The sequence below is a fragment of the Pelodiscus sinensis genome, chromosome 3, assembly GCF_052426305.1.
Source record: "Pelodiscus sinensis isolate ZL-2025 chromosome 3, ASM5242630v1, whole genome shotgun sequence".
NCBI classification, from domain to species: Eukaryota; Metazoa; Chordata; order Testudines; family Trionychidae; genus Pelodiscus; species Pelodiscus sinensis.
The window spans coordinates 62,908,455-62,926,173 of record NC_143054.1 but is presented as its reverse complement, the minus strand read 5'-3'; the positions used below and the strand labels follow the sequence as shown (position 1 = coordinate 62,926,173).

The 17,719-nt window shown below is 48.9% G+C and overlaps 1 long non-coding RNA gene across 1 annotated transcript; it reads left to right on the top strand.

Annotated features, from left to right (window-relative positions):
- The first annotated feature begins 1,120 nt into the window (after positions 1 to 1,120).
- On the top strand, positions 1,121 to 17,300 carry LOC142827601 (uncharacterized). Its single transcript, XR_012902289.2, has 4 exons — positions 1,121 to 1,549; positions 4,394 to 4,519; positions 5,186 to 5,293; positions 16,814 to 17,300. It is a non-coding gene; the product is annotated as an uncharacterized LOC142827601 (long non-coding RNA).
- Positions 17,301 to 17,719: the final 419 nt, after the last annotated feature.

Genomic DNA, 17,719 nt, shown 5'->3' with positions numbered 1-17,719 from the left:
GCCAGTTAATGAGTTTCTCAAAGTGATTTCGTGGCACACTTTCAGAAACACTGCTGTAGATAGCTGATACAGAGAGTGATGCCATCATGGTGAGGGATGTAGGTATAAAGGGGAGACATCCATTGTGATAAGAATAGTGTTCTGAGGGAAGTTGCTGATGTTGCAGACTGTCTTGAGAGGCGGGTATAATGCTTCCAGGAGTGGCTTTCCATTCCTCCTCTGCACCTCTTCCCTCATCTCATGCAACCTAAGATAAAAATTGGAGTCTCATTGAGAGCCTTCCAGTGTGCTAGTCACCTCATAAGAGAGGGTGCATTCGCTCTGCACAACACACAGCTAGGGGAAGCATTGTACCTCAATGAGTTGGTGTCTCCTTTGGGTCTCTCTCCAATGCAGGACTGTGCCTATTGTGCACAACTGAGCACAATATTAAAATGGGAGCTCAGGAAAACACTACTCCTAGATTTGTTTTTTCTTTATTTGAGATATAATATAGATACACGCGTTTTAATATAGGGACCTCATGTTCATGCCCAATATGCTCCTTCAGGTGCCATCTCTTCAGTTAAACAGGCTGAATAATACTTGACATAATTCAAAGGTTAATTTCTGCATCATGGTTGTTTCCAGGAATATATATTTTCCCACTGACCCTGGGAATAGTTAAAACAAATGAAAACATTTTTTAAATTAAAAGTCTCATGCTTTAGATAAGTGCTGAGCTATTACAACAAATGACATCATATTTGGCTCTAGCCCTTGGAAATGAAATGGTATTTTGAAATATGACAATTTCTGGTAGCAATGTCATACGCTCTGTTGAAGTCTCAAACAAAACTGACAATGTCAACTTTGAGGAAAGGGTCTTTTTTATATATATTACACATCTATCATGTCACTGTTTGGCTTAATCTCAGGAGCCAGCAAGGATGGATGAGGTAACATTTGCACATGTTGTGGATAAGATAGAAATGGATGTTAAGCTAATGTGCCATGGAGATGATGAGCTTGGTAGCTGGAATTGATATGAGCTGTTATTGAGTGGCAACGTGCGAAAGCACTAGAGTAGAATGGTTTAACATATACTATGATGGCCTCTGAAATTCCAGGGGTGTGTACAACGTGTTGCAAATAGGTGTGTTTGCAGGAGGTACTACGATAAGTGGTTGACTGTGACGGGGCAGCAGAGCCCCGCAGTCGCGCCAGCCGTGGCCAAGCCCCGCACTCCCATAGAGCCGGAGGCGGCCTGCTGGAGTGCGGGAACTCCCCGCCCCGGAGGCAGCCCTGCGGCTCATGCTCCCAGGCCACCGGCAATAGCGGGGAGGGAGGGAGCAACCGGGCAAGGGCAGACGGCGGGGCCGGAAAGGGCGGGTTGGCGTCCTCGGCGCAGCCCCGCCCCGCGCTAGCAGCGGGGAGTTTAAAAGCGAGCCGCCCCCTAGCGGGGGAGGGAGGAAGGGGAAGCTCGGGAGCACCAGCACCGGGGAAGCCGGGAGGAGACCAGCTGTCCTGAGATATCCCGGGGGCGAAGGTCACTCACGCCGGGAGAGAGGTAGGTCGGAGAGGGTGGGTGGAAGGGGGGCAGGGCAGGGCGCTGGAAAGAGCCCGGGGGTTGGTGCGTTACGGGAGACTCCCCACCAACCGGACAGGGCTTCGCCGCCCTGTCCTTCGGGCCCTGGGCGGGACCCAGAGTGAGGTCGGGCCCGGGTCCCCTACTGCGCCCCAGCAGTGCGCTCGGCTCGGCGATTGCAAAGCGGGATTCTAGACTAATCCGCCTGGGACTAGCCGGGCGGACTAACCCTTATAAGAATCACTAGTGAAGGGTGAAGCAAAATGCAGGACAATGTAGCACTTTAAAGACTAACAAGATGGTTTATTAGATGATGAGCTTTCGTGGGCCAGACCCACTTCCTCAGATCAAGTAGTGGAAGAAAATAGTCACAACCATATATACCAAAGGATACAATTAAAGAAAATGAACAAATATGAAAAGGACAAATCACATTGCAGAACAGGAGGGGTATGCAGGGGGGGGGGGGGGGGAAGGAAGGAAGGTAAGTGTCTGTGAAGGGTGATGCGGGCTACTGTGTGGACCTTCTGAGTGGGGGGGTTGTCATTCAAACACAGGCCACTCGGACCCGGAGCATTGGCCCCTGGAGGACTAAGGGGGAAGGCTCGTCGGACAGCCCCAGGGAAGCAACACCCGGCTGGGCCATTGGCTGCCCGGTGCCGGGCGAGGCTCCCGGCAGGTGCTGACTCCAGGCGCAGGGTTTGCCCCAACACACGAAGTTCTGCGGGGCAGCAACCTGACACTGGCCTAATTCTGATAAAAGCTTTCAGAGCCAACACATTTAGTGGATAAGCTCAGGGATTTAGTCTCACTGATTTAGTCATGAGTATGAAAGAGTGAAGCTTCAACAGCGAGTTGGAATTTGATGACAGAGCCAGCTTAATGATGTTTGTATGTAAGTTACAGTACAGCAGGGGTAGAAAACCTAAGGCCTGGGGGCCAGATGCAGCCCCTGGCTTGCCTGGATCTAGCCCTAGAGGCTCAGAGCTACCCCACAGAACTGGGGAGCCCACACTGGTGCTCCAGTGCCTCCACCACTGCACCACAGGGCTGGAGCACACAGAATCTACTAGGCTGGGCACAACTTGGTTATAGTGTGCAAGCAGAATGAAGGGAGTGTCTTTCCCCTTCTCAGCCATGGCCATGTTAGTGAGGGTTTGTTTTTTTTTTTTTTTTTTTTTTGGGGGGGGGGAGGGGTTCTCACTTATGGGTGGCTCCCAGTTGATTTTTGTTTGAGTCAGCAGCCCCCAACCCAAAAGAGATTCCATGCCCCTGCAGAACAGAAAGAGAATGGAACACTGAATCATAGCCATTACTATATTAGCTGCAATTTCTATTACAAATATCTGAGTACTTGTTTTGGGCCACATTTTCATTCTACCTAAAATACACAATGATTATAAATTACAGGCAGTCCCCGACTTACGCGGATCCGACTTACGTCGGATCCGCACTTACGAACGGGGCTTTCTCGCCCCGGAGGTCGGGGCGAGAAAGCCCCGTTCGTAAGCTGCTCCGGTGCCCCTGGTCTGCTGGAGACCGTCTCCAGCAGACCAGGGGCACCGGGCGGGTTCCCGCGCTTCTGAGGCTTTGCCAAAGCAAAGCCTCAGAGGCGCGGGGAACCGCCGCTGCTGCCGCTTCAGTCTGGGTGCCTGTGGTCTGCTGGGGACGGTCCCCAGCAGACCACAGGCTCCCGGACTGAAGCCGCAGCCGCGGCGGGGTCCCTTGCCTCTGAGGCTTTGCCAGAGCAAAGCCTCAGAGGCGCGGCACCCCGCTGCCGCTGCGGCTCTGCTCCCCGTGTCCCTGGTCTGCTTGGGGGGGGGGGCGCAGCTAGTGTGCTCCCCCCCCCCAGCAGACCAGGCTTTTGTTTTGGACTCTGGGGCAGAGCAGCTGGGGCGCTGCCGATTGGTCCTGCAGCGCCCGCTCTGGGCACTACTGGACCAACCGGGCAGCACCCCACCTGCTCTTCCCCAGGCGTCCCCAAGTCAGCTTCTGCTGAAACTGACCAGCGCTGACTACAGGAAGCCCCAGGCAGAGTTGCTCTGCCCCGGGCTTCCTGGAATCAGCTGCTGATCAGTTTCAGCAGCAGCTGACTTGGGGACGCCTGGGGTTCTTAAGTTGATTCTGTATGTAAGTCAGAACTGGCGGTCAGTTTCAGCAGTGTCTGAATCTGGACGCCAGTTCCGACTTACATACAGATTCAACTTAAGAACAAACCTACAGTCCCTATCTTGTACGTAACCCAGGGACTGCCTGTACCTCTCATTTGTGTGTGTTTTGTGAAATCATTTTACAAGTTTGCCCAGATATTTAAGGCAAACATACTCTTGGCAAAGGCCAAAGTTTGAGGAAGATTCAGTCAATTGCTGTTTGAAGAGGATGGTTGCTATTCAGATAAGAGATTAAAGGGGCTTTATTCCACCTTGGTGCCCTCCTGATACTGGACTGCCCTGTGGAGATTAGAGAGGCTTCTGGAATAACCAAGACAGCCCTAGTTACAGCAGCCTGCATCCTGTTGCTTTTGGACAGAAGTGCCACCCAGAGTCTGCATTCTGCAGCCTTGACCCTAGCATCTGCAACCAAACTCTCTCCCCTCTCTCCACTCAAACCAAAGCTTTATTTGGAGCCACCTTATGCTGTATTGACCTCTTTACCTGGTATACAAGACCTGGGGAGGATGGGACTCTCACCCTGTATATTGTCGATAGACTTCTGGATTTTAACTCACTGTGCCCCAAAAATCTGTTCGGATGAACAGATAAAACTCCCTTATAGATTTCCACCCCAATTTCAGCCACCACCACCCATTCATCAAATTCTCTTTAGAGCTCTCCATGACAACATTAACTGCCAAGACACCATGATCACTTCAACAATGGAACCTGCAGACAACTATCACCGTAGATCACCAAATGTATCTCCACAGATCCAGTAACCACTCCAGGAAATCAGGTATCTATCGCTAGCCAGCAATTCTTAACCTGCAGCCCAGTTAGCACACAGTTGTGGCCCAGCTCAGCAGCGTGTTAAGGGCTGCCAGCATGCCAAAATCCACCCCAGTTCCTGGCTGCTGGGTTCAAAGAGGTTGGGGCTTCCCCATTGTGGCCAGACAGACTAACCCCATATCATCCATCTTATTTGCCTCTCTAAAGCACAGGGCAGAGAAGGAGCAATAATATCAGCATAGTCTATGCTGGCTCATCTAATCCTGAGAAGCTGAAACACAGATATGTGGATAGAGAGCAGTTAAGTCAATAAGCTGGCCTCAAGGCTGCGGCTGGCACCTATGTTGATTCGAACACACACAGTCCCTGGAAGGGGAATTTCCCACTGAGAAAACAATGTCCCAGTACTTCCAATTTAATCATCTCAAATTTCTCTTACAAGTGTAAATTAAGTTCACAACTCCCTTGTAAGAACTGGTCTCACAGCAGACAGACCAGCCCCATTTGGCATAACAGATAAGAAAGAGAAATATGTGACCCCATGGGTATAAAAGATGGACCCAGCACACACTCACTTTGAGTGTCATTCTATCCTCTACCTGCTGGTCAGGTTAGGTGTTTGACCTCCCGAGGTTCTATGGGGATGCCCACCTCATATTTTCGTCTTTCCTAGGAATTGAGGGACCGGCCCTGGCCTGACATGCTGGAGTCGAGAGGCACAAAAGGGGGTAAAAATGGTACCTGGATGTGGTCCTCTGTCTTAAGTGTACACATAGAAAGAGTAAGCTGTTACTTGGTACCATTATTTCTATTTTTCTATCTTTATCTTCTTTGTAACCATTTTTAAAACCTATATTTTGCTAATAGTTAAGAAATAAAACAATAGCCATTGCAACCATATAATTTATAAGCTTCTTTAATAAACCTGTAACTGTTTAAGCTTTAACCTGCCTCCTTCAGTTGCTGTAACAGAACCAAGCACAATTTAAAAGAACTTCAGCCGGTCTAAAGGGACAGTTATAGGAAGAGCTTGGGCGTTTGGATCTGTGTCACTCCCAGGTGACAGGATCCACTGGGGCATCTTTCAGTCTTTCTCCAAGGCTGCCCGCTGCGAAGGAATTATGAATTCTAGCAGCTGAAATCTAAAATGTAATAAGCTCTTCCTATATAACGGGGCGTCTGTTGGCCTGCTGGCCACCCTCTGCGATGGGACCCAGGTCCTAGCAGTAAAGGCACGGACGTTAAACCTTTTCTCGGAAACATACACACACACACTGCCCTAACCGTCGGCTGACACCCATTGACCTGTGTGTTGAGAGAAGTGTTGTTGGCCATTCCCCAGTGGCAGAAGTCTGGGTTCAGGGCTGCCAACTGGCCTGACAGGCTCAGCAACAGCCAGGCCCTGCGAGCTCCAGAGTCTGGGGCAGCTACAAAGCGAGCATCCAGGATCTGGGCAGCTGCCTGGTCCCATGCATTCTGGGGTCTGGTGCTGCCACAGAATCTAGGGCAGCTGTACAGGAATTAAAGAAGTGTTTCATGTCCACACTATGCACCTTCTGTTAGTGCTGTGCCTCCTCACTAGGAGACTTCCACCAGCTGAATTGTGAGGGACATTGAGGGCACTGACGTATGGGGATGACTCTGGAGCTCCTCTGACAGGACTGACAATCTGAGTTTTCAGCCCGGTGGAGGGGGCTCTAGCTGGAACCCTCCTGTGCTGGGGCTGATAGACAACAGGCAATGTAAGTAACACAGGGTTTACATGAACACTGTGCCACCCTAACTACATTGATAAAAGTGCTCTCATGGTGGTGGAGTTAAGTCAGTTTAGTGGGTAACTTACATCAGTGGGAGCTACATTTTAGTGTAGACATTTACAGAATTATGCTGACGTAAACTGCCTTACATCAATCTAAGTCTGTAGTGTGGGCCAGGCCCTAGACACTACAAATCATGATCTTAAGTCATAAATCCAGTGTCTATATTATTGCAATAATCTGTAACCCTTTAGCTCCCCTGCTTTTCTCCTGTGATTATAGGGGTGTTAATGGGCTAATTCAACTTGGATTGTCCCTTAGAATACATGTTAACTACTCTTTTTAAAAAAAAAAAAAAGTCTCTTCCACCTTGTATTTTGCTGTGATACTCTGAGGCCTGGTCTACACTACAGAGTTAGAGTGAAGTAAGGCAGTTTACACTGACAACTCTGTTACTATCTACACTAAATTGTTGCTCCTGCCAATGTAACTCGCCCATTACGCTGACTTAATAACTCCACCTCGGCAAGAGACATAATGTTTAGGTTGACATAGTTAGGTGAACACATTGTGAGTGTAGATACTACATTCTTTTCATGACTGTTGCTGCCTTTCCGAAGCCCTCATACAATACCCCCCACTGAATAATGGGCAAATCTACAAAATTAAGTCAACCTAAGTTATGTCAACATCGAGCCAACACTGTAATTAAGTCACTTTTTTGCATGATCTCATTATGCTCTTTGTGTCAGTGGTGCATATCATCACTAGTATTTGCACTGATTTAACTGTTAGAGAGGGGAATTATGGGATAGCTGCTGCAAGGCAGCAACAGTTTACACAAGCAACACAGCACTTACATTGACACTGTATTGACCTAACTACATCAACCTTAGGTCAACATAATTTTGTAATGTAAACCTATCATAGAATCATAGAATCATAGGACTGGAAGGGACCTCGAGAGGTCATCGAGTCCAGCCCCCCGCCCTCAAGGCAGGATCAAGCTCCGTCTACACCATCCCTGACAGATGTCTATCTAACCTGTTCTTAAATATCTCCAGAGAGGGAGATTCCACCACCTCCCTTGGCAATTTATTCCAATATTTGACCACCCTGACAGTTAGGAATTTTTTCCTAATGTCCAATCTAAACCTCCCTTGCTGCACTTTAAGCCCATTACTCCTTGTCCTGTCCTCAGAAACCAAGAGGAACAAATTTTCTCCTTCCTCCTTGTGACACCCTTTTAGATATTTGAAAGCCGCTATCATGTCCCCCCTTAATCTTCTTTTTTCCAAACTAAACAAGCCCAGTTCATGAAGCCTGGCTTCATAGGTCATGTTCTCTAAACCTTTAATCATTCTTGTCGCTCTTCTCTGTACCCTTTCCAATTTCTCCACATCTTTCTTGAAATGTGGCGCCCAGAACTGGACACAGTACTCCAGCTGAGGCCTAACTAGTGCAGAGTAGAGCGGCAGAATGACTTCACGAGTTTTGCTTACAACACACCTGTTGATACAACCTAGAATCATATTTGCTTTTTTTGCAACAGCGTCACACTGTTGACTCATATTCAACTTGTGGTCCACTATGACCCCTAGATCCCTTTCCGCCATGCTCCTTCCTAGACAGTCGCTTCCCATCTTGTATGTATGGAACTGATTGTTCCTTCCTAAGTGGAGCACTTTGCATTTCTCTTTATTAAACCTCATCCTGTTTACCTCCGACCATTTCTTTAACTTGCTAAGGTCATTCTGAATTATGTCCCTATCCTCCAAAGAAGTCGCAACCCCACCCAGTTTGGTATCATCTGCAAACTTAATAAGCGTACTCTCTATCCCAATATCTACATCATTGATGAAGATATTGAACAGTATGGGTCCCAAAACAGACCCTTGAGGAACTCCACTTGTTATCCCTTTCCAGCAGGATTTAGAACCGTTAACAACCACTCTCTGACTACGGTTATCCAGCCAATTATGCACCCACCTTATCGTGGCCCTATCTAAGTTATATTTGCCTAGTTTATCAATAAGAATATCATGCGAGACCGTATCAAATGCCTTACTAAAGTCTAGGTATATGACATCCACCGCTTCTCCCTTATCCACAAGGCTCGTTATCTTATCAAAGAAAGCTATCAGATTAGTTTGGCATGACTTGTTCTTCACAAACCCATGCTGGCTATTCCCTATCACTTTATTACCTTCCAAGTGTTTGCATATGATTTCCTTAATTACCTGCTCCATTATCTTCCCTGGGACAGACGTTAAACTGACCGGTCTATAGTTTCCTGGGTTGTTCTTATTCCCCTTTTTATAGATGGGCACAATATTTGCCCTTTTCCAGTCTTCTGGAATCTCCCCTGTCTGCCATGATTTTTCAAAGATCATAGCTAAAGGCTCAGATACCTCCTCTATCAGCTCCTTGAGTATCCTGGGATGCATTTCATCAGGACCTGGTGACTTGCTGACATCTAACTTTCCTAAGTGATTTTTAACTTGTTCTTTGTGTATCCTATCTTCTAAACTTACCCTCTCTCTGCTTGTATTCACTACGTTAGGCACACCTCCAGACTTCTCGGTGAAGACCGAAACAAAGAAGTCATTGAGCATCTCCGCCATTTCCAAGTTTCCTGTTACTGCTTCTCCCTCCTCACTAAGCAGTGGGCCTACCCTGTCCTTGGTCTTCCTCTTGCTTTTAATGTATTTATAAAAGGTCTTCTTGTTTCCCTTTATGCCTGTAGCTAATTTGATCTCATTTTGTGCCTTTGCCTTTCTAATCTTGCCCCTGCATTCCCGTGTTGCTTGCCTATATTCATCCTTTGTTATTTGTCCTAGTTTCCATTTTTTATGAGACTCCTTTTTTATTTTGAGATTGTGCAAGATCTCCTTGTTAAGCCAAGCTGGTCTTTTGCCATATTTTCTATCTTTCCTACACAGCGGAATTGTTTGCTTTTGGGCCCTTAACAACGTCCCTTTGAAATACTTCCAACTCTCCTCAGTTGTTTTTCCCTTCAGTCTTGCTTCCCATGGGACCTTACCTACAAGTTCTCTGAGCTTATCAAAATCTGCCTTCCTGAAATCCATTACCTCAATTGTGCTGGTCTCCCTTCTACCTTTCCTTAAGATCATGAACTCTATTATTTCGTGATCACTGTCCCCTATACTGTCTTCCACTTTCAAGTTCTCAACTAGTTCCTCCCTATTTGTTAAAACCAAATCCAGAACAGCTTCTCCTCTGGTAGCTTTTTCAACCTTCTGAAACAGAAAGTTGTCTCCAATGCAGTCCAGAAACTTATTGGATAGCCTGTGCCTCGCTGTGTTAGTTTCCCAACATATGTCTGGATAGTTGAAGTCCCCCATCACCACCAAATCTTGGGCTTTGGATAGTTTTGTTAATTGTTTAAAAAAGGCCTCATCCACCTCTTCCACCTGGCTAGGTGGCCTGTAGTAGACTCCTAGCTTAGTGCCTTTCCCAGACGTGAAGAACTCTGAGTTCAAAAGCTTGTTTCTTACATCAACAGAATGTTGGTTTAATAAAAGATATTACCCCACCCACTGTGTCATTGCACCAAAAGCATCCTTTAAGTCTCTGGTCTCTGTCATCAGAACGGTCACTGCCAATTGCTAGTGGAACAAAATACCTTGGCTTCCAATTTTTGTGTGTGTGGTTTTAAAAGCCACAGTACTAGAGCAGCACTTAGCCTGTACCCTCTAATATGCATCAGGACAGTGTATACTCTGTCGTGGACCTTGAAGCCCTTACCTCAATCCTTATTTGGGCAACACTGCTAAATAAAGCCTGACTGAGGATTTTAGGACAGATACCTCATAGAAGTATACATACAGTAATGCAATATATTTTTGACACATACCTATAATATCTTGAGTTGTGGTATGGTACATTTTCCCCTAGGAGGAGCTAGTGAGGATCAACTGCTCATTTGTTAGAAAGGTTGCCAAATAGGCCACATGTATCTTCTGTCTCCCTGCCTGGAACTCCCATATTGCACCATCCTCTACTTGAACTTTCTTCTGACCTTCAGCAAGTGACCGACACCATCTTAAATTCACATACACGTTGGCAAGTAGGTGCAAGTCAGTCTACGTGAGTGCAAGGGCCAGGTTGTTAAAAATCTTTAGGCATTTTAAAATGCACAGAGATGCCTAGGCACTTTAGAAAATTCTACTACAGGGAGTCCCCGAGTTACGCGGATCCGACTTATGTCGGATCCGCAGTTACGAACGGGGCTTTTCTCGCCCCGGAGGACGGGAGCGGCGGGACGCCCAGATGCGCCGCGGTCTGCCGCCCCCGTCCTCCGGGGCGAGAAAAGCTGCTCCCCGTCTCCCTGGTCTGCTGGTCGGGAGACAGGGAGCAAAGCCTTGGAGCACGCCCGCAGCGGGACAGCCCGGGCGCGCTTGAGCTGTCCCCCTGCGGGCATGCTCCGCGGCTTTGCTCCCCGTCTCCCTGGTCTGACCAGCAGACCAGGGAGATGGGGAGCAAAGCCTCGGAGCACGCGAGCAGTGGGACAGCCATGGCACGCCTGGACTGTCCCGCTGCCTGCGTGCTCTGCGGCTTCGCTCTGCGTCTCCCAGGTCAGCAGACCAGGGAGACGGAGCAAAGCCATGGAGGACTTGGGTGGTCCTGCCACCCCCATCTCCCTGGCCTGCTGGGGGGGGTGCAGCTAGTGGCCCCCCCCCAGCAGACCAGGCTTTTCTTGCCTACCCCTGGGGTAGAGCAGCTGGGGGCTGCCAGGTTGGTCCTGCAGCGCTGCTCTGGACCAACCCGGCAGTACCCCAGCTGCTCTGCCCCAGGCATCCTGATTCAGCCGCTGCTGGTCAGTTTCAGCAGCGGCTGAATCGGGACACCTGGGGCAGAGCAGCTGGGGTGCTGCTGGGTTGCTCCAGTAGCGCCGAGGAGCCGCGCTACTGGAGCAACCCAGCAGCACCTCAGCTGCTCTGCCTTAGGCGTCCCCAAGTCAGCCGCTGCTGAAACTGATCAGCGGCAGACTACAGGAAGCCCGAGGCAGAGTTGCTCTGCCCCAGGCTTCCTGGAATCAGCCGCTGATCAGTTTCAGCAGCAGCTGACTTGGGGATGCCTGGGTTTCTTAAGGTGAATCTGTATGTAAGTCAGAACTGGCATCCAGATTCAGCCGCGGTTGAAACTGATCAGTTTCAGCAGCGGCTGACGCCAGTTCCGACTTGCATACAGATTCAACTTAAGAACAAACCTACAGTCCCTATCTTGTACGTAACCTGGGGATTGCCTGTAGTTGTTTATCTGCATTTTTAGGTGTCTAAGTATCTTTAAAAATTTGGCCCAAGATCCTTCAGGATAGGGATTGTATATTTTTATATGGTTATGCGACACAATGTAATAGTGACTAGAAGCCTGATGGGCGGCCTTTGGGTGCTATTGCAAACAATGACATACAGGAGTCTAATTTTATGCAGCCTTATACGTCCCATATGAATTTGGCCCCTTGTCTGTGTTAAGAAAAAAAACACTTTTGTTTTGCATGTATTGTTGTATTCTAAGCTAGATATTGTGAAATTGGCAATATGCAGTCAGTCACCATTTAGCTTTCCAAAGAGACGTTTCAAAGTCTAGACAGTCAAGGACTGATTCTCATTGTAAATGTTATATACTCCCACTTTAAGGCCTTTTATGTAGCCAGACCAGTATGGAGAAACCTGGATGTAAATGAGCATCTGGCACGTGAGATTTTTTTCAAACCACATCACACATTAAGGGCATAAGCAGCAATATCTACTCATTGTAAATTGAACCTGCTATTGTAATTTATCTATCAAGATCAAACACTAGTTGGCAGCACTTTCCACAAGATCCGGTTGCAGCATCTATATCAGCATCAAGCAAAATCAAACATGGCTTGCGAACAGAGGTTTAGTGATAGATAAATCATTTGGAGAACTCTAGAGAAACAACTCTTCACACACACCATTGTTATGGTATGTTTCTTTATTTCTCTTCCAGCTTTTTTTTCAAATTTGATACACAGTGTTCTGGTGACATGTGTTTTTCCTTATTCAGCCATTTGGAATACAGGTGTACAACTGTGTTTTTGATGGAGTGTTGCTATTCTGGAGTGTTCTTTCCAAAACACAATCCCACACATGTAACCCAAACCACTGAAGATGAGTCAGACATCTTCTCATTGCCGTGATAATTAGACATATTTTCATACGTCACATGGTCTTTATTATAAGTTGCAGGCACAGTGCTTAAGCAATATTCTTGACCCTTACGAGGCCTCAGTGTTGTTTTTTGCCTCCCTTAATTATGAGGAAGTTGTGATTAAAAAATCCAAGCATTGTACAAACTCTTAACTATACCAAATCAAATTGTGTAGGATTACAAAGTAACTTTAGGGCTCAAGTTATTTTAGTATACATTAAAACACTGTAGACATAGATATATTCCAAAGCAGCAATGAAATAATTTATTAAGGAAATATAACAGCTAAGGGAGAGAGCTACTCATAATTAAGGTATTCATTTAACTGCCACTTCCATTCCTACTAATCCTCACGTGCAACACAGCTAAAATTCTTGTTTCTTTGAAAACGTGTCAGTTTATTATCACATTAGGAGAAAGTCCACTTTCCAAAAGCCTGAAACAACAAAGAACTCCACTAGGTTTTAAAGCCTTAATCTAGATATTAATTTCACATGCTGGGGAAAGGACGACTTCAGAGGTCTTAGCATACATGGGTCTCTGCCAGTGTTTATTTCTTATTCCTTAGGCTCTAAGAGGTTATTAATGGGAGATATAGGATAGAGAAAGAGAAGATAAAGGAATAGATGTCATACTCTTTTGTCATACCCCAGCTTTATAGCCTTGGTTAGTGCTTCAACGGCAGATTTCTTGGTGGCATTTTTAGCACTATGTGGGTGGCAGTCTGACATTAAATGTTCAGCTGCTGAAAATCCCTGAGCAATGACAGGTCATCTCCCTAACATAAGAACTATTGTTAGACTTTTTGGCAGACTATATCTGAGAGTCTTGTTGTACAGGTGGTTTTTTTTTCCTTATACTGTATTTGCTTTGCTTTTGTTTTCCATGCACAAACATTACATGTGGATTTAGAGCAGGGGTGGGCAAAAGGGCCTCCACAGGCTGGATCCAGCCCGCCAAGCGGGTGGATCCGGCCCACGGAGGCCCTGCTGCTCCCCCGTCCCCAAGCCAATTAGGGCCTGGGGGCAGGGGAGCGCCCAAAGCCATCTCCGCTCTGCCCCTGCCTTGTGCTGCATGCTGCTCACAGGGAGGGGGCAGAGCGGAGAAGGCTTCGAGCACTCTCCCACCCCCAGGCCTTAATTGGCTGGGGGGGAGCACTCAAAGCCTCCTCCCATTCTGCGAGCAGTGCGTGGCACTTGGAAGCACTGTGCACTATTCATGGGGGAAGGGAGGAGAGCAGAGGAGGCTTTGCATGATCCCCCGTCCCCAGCCTTAGTTAACTGGGAGAGGGGAAACATGCAAAGCCTCCTCCCACCCTGTGAGCAGCATGCGGTGATTGGAAGCACTGCACGCTGCTCGCAGGGGTGGCGGGGGGGGGGGGAGGGAAAGCGGAGGAGGCTTCATGCACTCCCCCACCCCCAGGCCAATCAGAGCCTGGGGGGTGGAGGGAGCTGCGTGAAGCTTCCTTCGCCCTTCCCCAGCCCTGTGATTAGCCCGTGGCACTTCAGAATGCCACATGCTCCTTTCAGGGCAGGATGAGGCTTCGGGTGCTCCCCAGGCCCTGATTGGCCTGAGGATGGGGGAGAGTGCCAAGCCTCTTCCAGGGCATGGGTGCCTAGTAAGGGGGGGCAAAGAGGCTTCTCAACCCACAGACCAATCATAATCTGGGGGTGGGGTAGCCCTGCCCCTTCCTGTTTAAGTCCTGCCCCTTCCGGGGTGAACCGGAGCTACTTCAAAAATTTTTGAAGTGGCCCCCAGGCAAAAATTATTGCTCATCCCTAATTTAGAGGCTGAAGATATGTCTACACTACAGGGTTTTTGCATAAAAACCGTGGGTTTTTGCAAAAACCCACGGAGCGTCCACATCTCAAGCACATTTTTGCACAAGAAAATTTACAGTACAATGGCAGAATAGAGGGCTTTTTGTGGTGTTACTATACCGCTTTCTATGAGGAATAACTCCTTTTTGCACAAGAGTTCTTGCGCAAAAAGGTGTGTGTGGATGCTCAACAGGGGTTTCTTGCGCAAAAAGAGCCTATCAGAAAAAGCACAGGTGCTCTGATTGTCACTCACAGAATGGCCATCAGAACTTTCTTGCGCAAGAGTGTCCATGCAGTGAGCACGCTCTCTTGTGCAAAAGTGCATCGCTTTTGCGATGCGGTTTTGAAGTGTAGATGTGCTTTTGAGCAAGAAGTTTTTGTGGAAGATCTTGTCCGCAAAAAGCTTCTTGCACAAAAACCCTGTGGCTAGACAAACCCTGAGTGACTGTGATGGCAGGTTAAGGAAAACAACAGAGAACAAATATAAGGGCCTGATTCTTGGTGCCAACAAAGTTGCTTTGCCATCTGGTATTGATAAATCTCTTTGTGTAGCAAAGAGCTGTCAAGTATGTTGGAGTAGGGGGAGACAGGGACTTTGCAGGCAGCCATCAATCTATTCTAATTTACATTGCAGGCAGCCCTCAGTCTATTCTAATTTACATTAGATGCTGAGCCAGCCCCTGACAGTCCTGGGGATCATGGAGCACAGTGTTCACACCTTACATGTTTCCTGCTGCTGCACATGAACCTCAGTAAGGTGCAGTCAGTTTGGGGAGGCACAATCCTTCTCCCAATTTACAGGAATCTGTCCATTACACCATTGATGGACAGGAGAAGTGCTAGCCAGCACCTGGTGTCTAAGGGGCTAAACTCAGGTATCTAGCAAGGGTGTTGGCAAGCAGGAGGCCAGAAGAACCAATGGGGATATAGTGCTGAAATTTGAAATGCATAAGATATCTTGCCTGCTTTCTTCCAGTGGAGAAGTTAAGCCAGGTGTTGAGACACACAGAATGATTTAAACTCAGGAAGGATTACCATGCCTACAAGGAATTCGGGGCATAGAAGTAGGCTGAACCAGGAAGGGATCACGAGTAAATAAAGGGAAACGTATATTTAGTTGCATTTAGGGTATTGTTTTGGGGTTTGGTTTGAACTTTTCTCTGTGAATCCATGCCTCCCTTCCCTCAGTCACCATATAAGGATATGTCTACACATCAAAGTTAATTTGAAATAATAGCTGTTATTTTGAATTAACTTTCCTAGTGGCTACACAGCCAAACCGCTATTTCAAAATAGCGAAGCGCTTGTAGAATGAGGTTTACCAAATTTGAAATAAGCGCTGTGTAGATGCTTATTTCAAAATAGAGGGCCTCCAGCCCTTCCAGTGTGCCCTGGTGGCCACTCTGGGCCAAACCAGAAAAACTCTTCTCCTCTCCCCCAGCCCTGGAGCCCTTAAAGGGGTAGACTCTGGCCACAGTGCATGTGCTAGCTCCAGGCCTGCCAGCCGTCCACCCCCCAGTTCCCCAGCTCCCAGGAGCCAGCCAGGGGCGGGAGAAGGCAGGCGCCTTCCTGGACTAGTGCGGAGATCATGGACCTCATTGAGGTTTGGGGGGAGGCCTCCAACATCCATGATCTCCACACTAGACAGAGGAACGTGGCCATCTACAGCCGGATAGCTGCCAGCATGGCCGCAAAAGGCCACATGTGCAGCCAGGAGCAGGTGCGCATGAAAATAAAATAACTACGGCAGGCGTATGCCAGGGCCATATGAGGCAGCTCCCCAACAGGGGCAGACACCTGCCCCTATTTTGATGCGCTGGACCACATCCTGGGGGGTGTGATAGTGCTACCCTGGGGAGCAGCGATCTGGGAGCAGAGGGCCCTGACCAGGACATGGAAGAGGAGCGCCAGGAGCTGCAGGAGCCAAGACGGAGTATGCCATACTGTCAGGACCCCCAAGTCATCCCAGCAGCCAAGTCACCAGGGTCATCCAGGAAGGCAACAACATATGAGTGCCATCACTGTCCCCTTACTGGTGGGGGGCGGGGAGGGAGACCAGGGACTGCATGCATGGGCCTTGCTTACTACGGATCACACAGCAACCTGTGCATGTGTGAGAACGTGCCATGCCACCCCATGGCAGGTGGCTCCAGCTGGCTGCCACACAGAGACGTTGGCTTGTTAGCCACACGCATGTGTGAAAAGATATGACATGCTCCTGACCCCAGGGTGAGAGACAGCAGGACGCCCTCCCTCCAAAGGCCATTCTACACAGAGGCAGGGGACATCTCACTCCCCCCTCCCCCCAAACCTCAGCCACCGTATACACTGCACAGGGGCTTGGGTGTGGTCTCGGGGCAGATCCCACTCCCGGGGATAGCCGGACACTCTGATCATGGCCTCTGTGCAAGCACATCGGCTCTAATGGTGCAGGGAACGGTCATCCTCTCCTTGCAGAAGGGAACTGGGCTTCACCCACTGTGTCCGCAGGGATAACTGACCACTTCTCTTGTTTCTTCACAGCCGCACCAGCAGCGTGTGCAAGGCGCACCACCCCACCCGGGACATGCTCCCACACCCAATGGTTCCACAGGACCACCTAAACAGTGCAGGGGTACTGACAGCAACAACTCGGGGCACTGCAAAACCTGCACCACACCCTCCAGAACTGGGTGCAAGAAGATCTGGAGCTCTGACAGGAGTAGTTTGCCCAGGGCCGTGCCATCTGCCAACACCTGCAGACCCTGGTGCAGAGCATGCTGCCTTCCCAGCTACTGCTCCTCCTCCCACTCCTTCTCCTCCCCATCCCCCCGGGGATGCCAAGGCCCCTGCATCTGCTGTGCTGGGAGACAGTTGACCCGGCAAGACCCCCTCCACTGAGCTTCCCCTCCCCCTTCTTCCCCTTCCAGCTCCCTCCTCGCAGGTTTCCCCCTCCCTTCTCCCACCTCCTTCCCCCAGTCTCACCAGAGTTTCATTCTCTTCTCCCCCAGTTTTGTTAAATAAAGAGAGTCTGTATTTATGAAAAAATGTGTATTTTATTTTACATTAGAAAGGGGGGTACGGGGAGGGGAGGTAAGTGGAAGGTCGTGAGGAAGGAATGAGGCACAAGCCCCCAGTGGGGCAGACCAGGGAGGCGCTTAGTGCTCCTCAGGGTGGAAGCTCTCACGCAGGGCCTCCTGGATACTGACAGCCCCCCGATGGACCTCCCAGATGGCAGCCTGCAGAAAGTGCAGCCGGCTCGCAGCAATGCATCCAAGAGAAGCACCGGAGTGCCCAGAGGCAGCTCTGGCTCCATGTTGCAGAGTGCTGGGGTGTCCCGAGTGAAGGCAACCAGAGCACGCAGAGACAAAATGCTTTGCTGTCCCTCACTGAGTTAGAGAAGCAAGCAGGGAAACCTGAGAACTGGCTGTCTGGGAGTGGGGGGTTCCC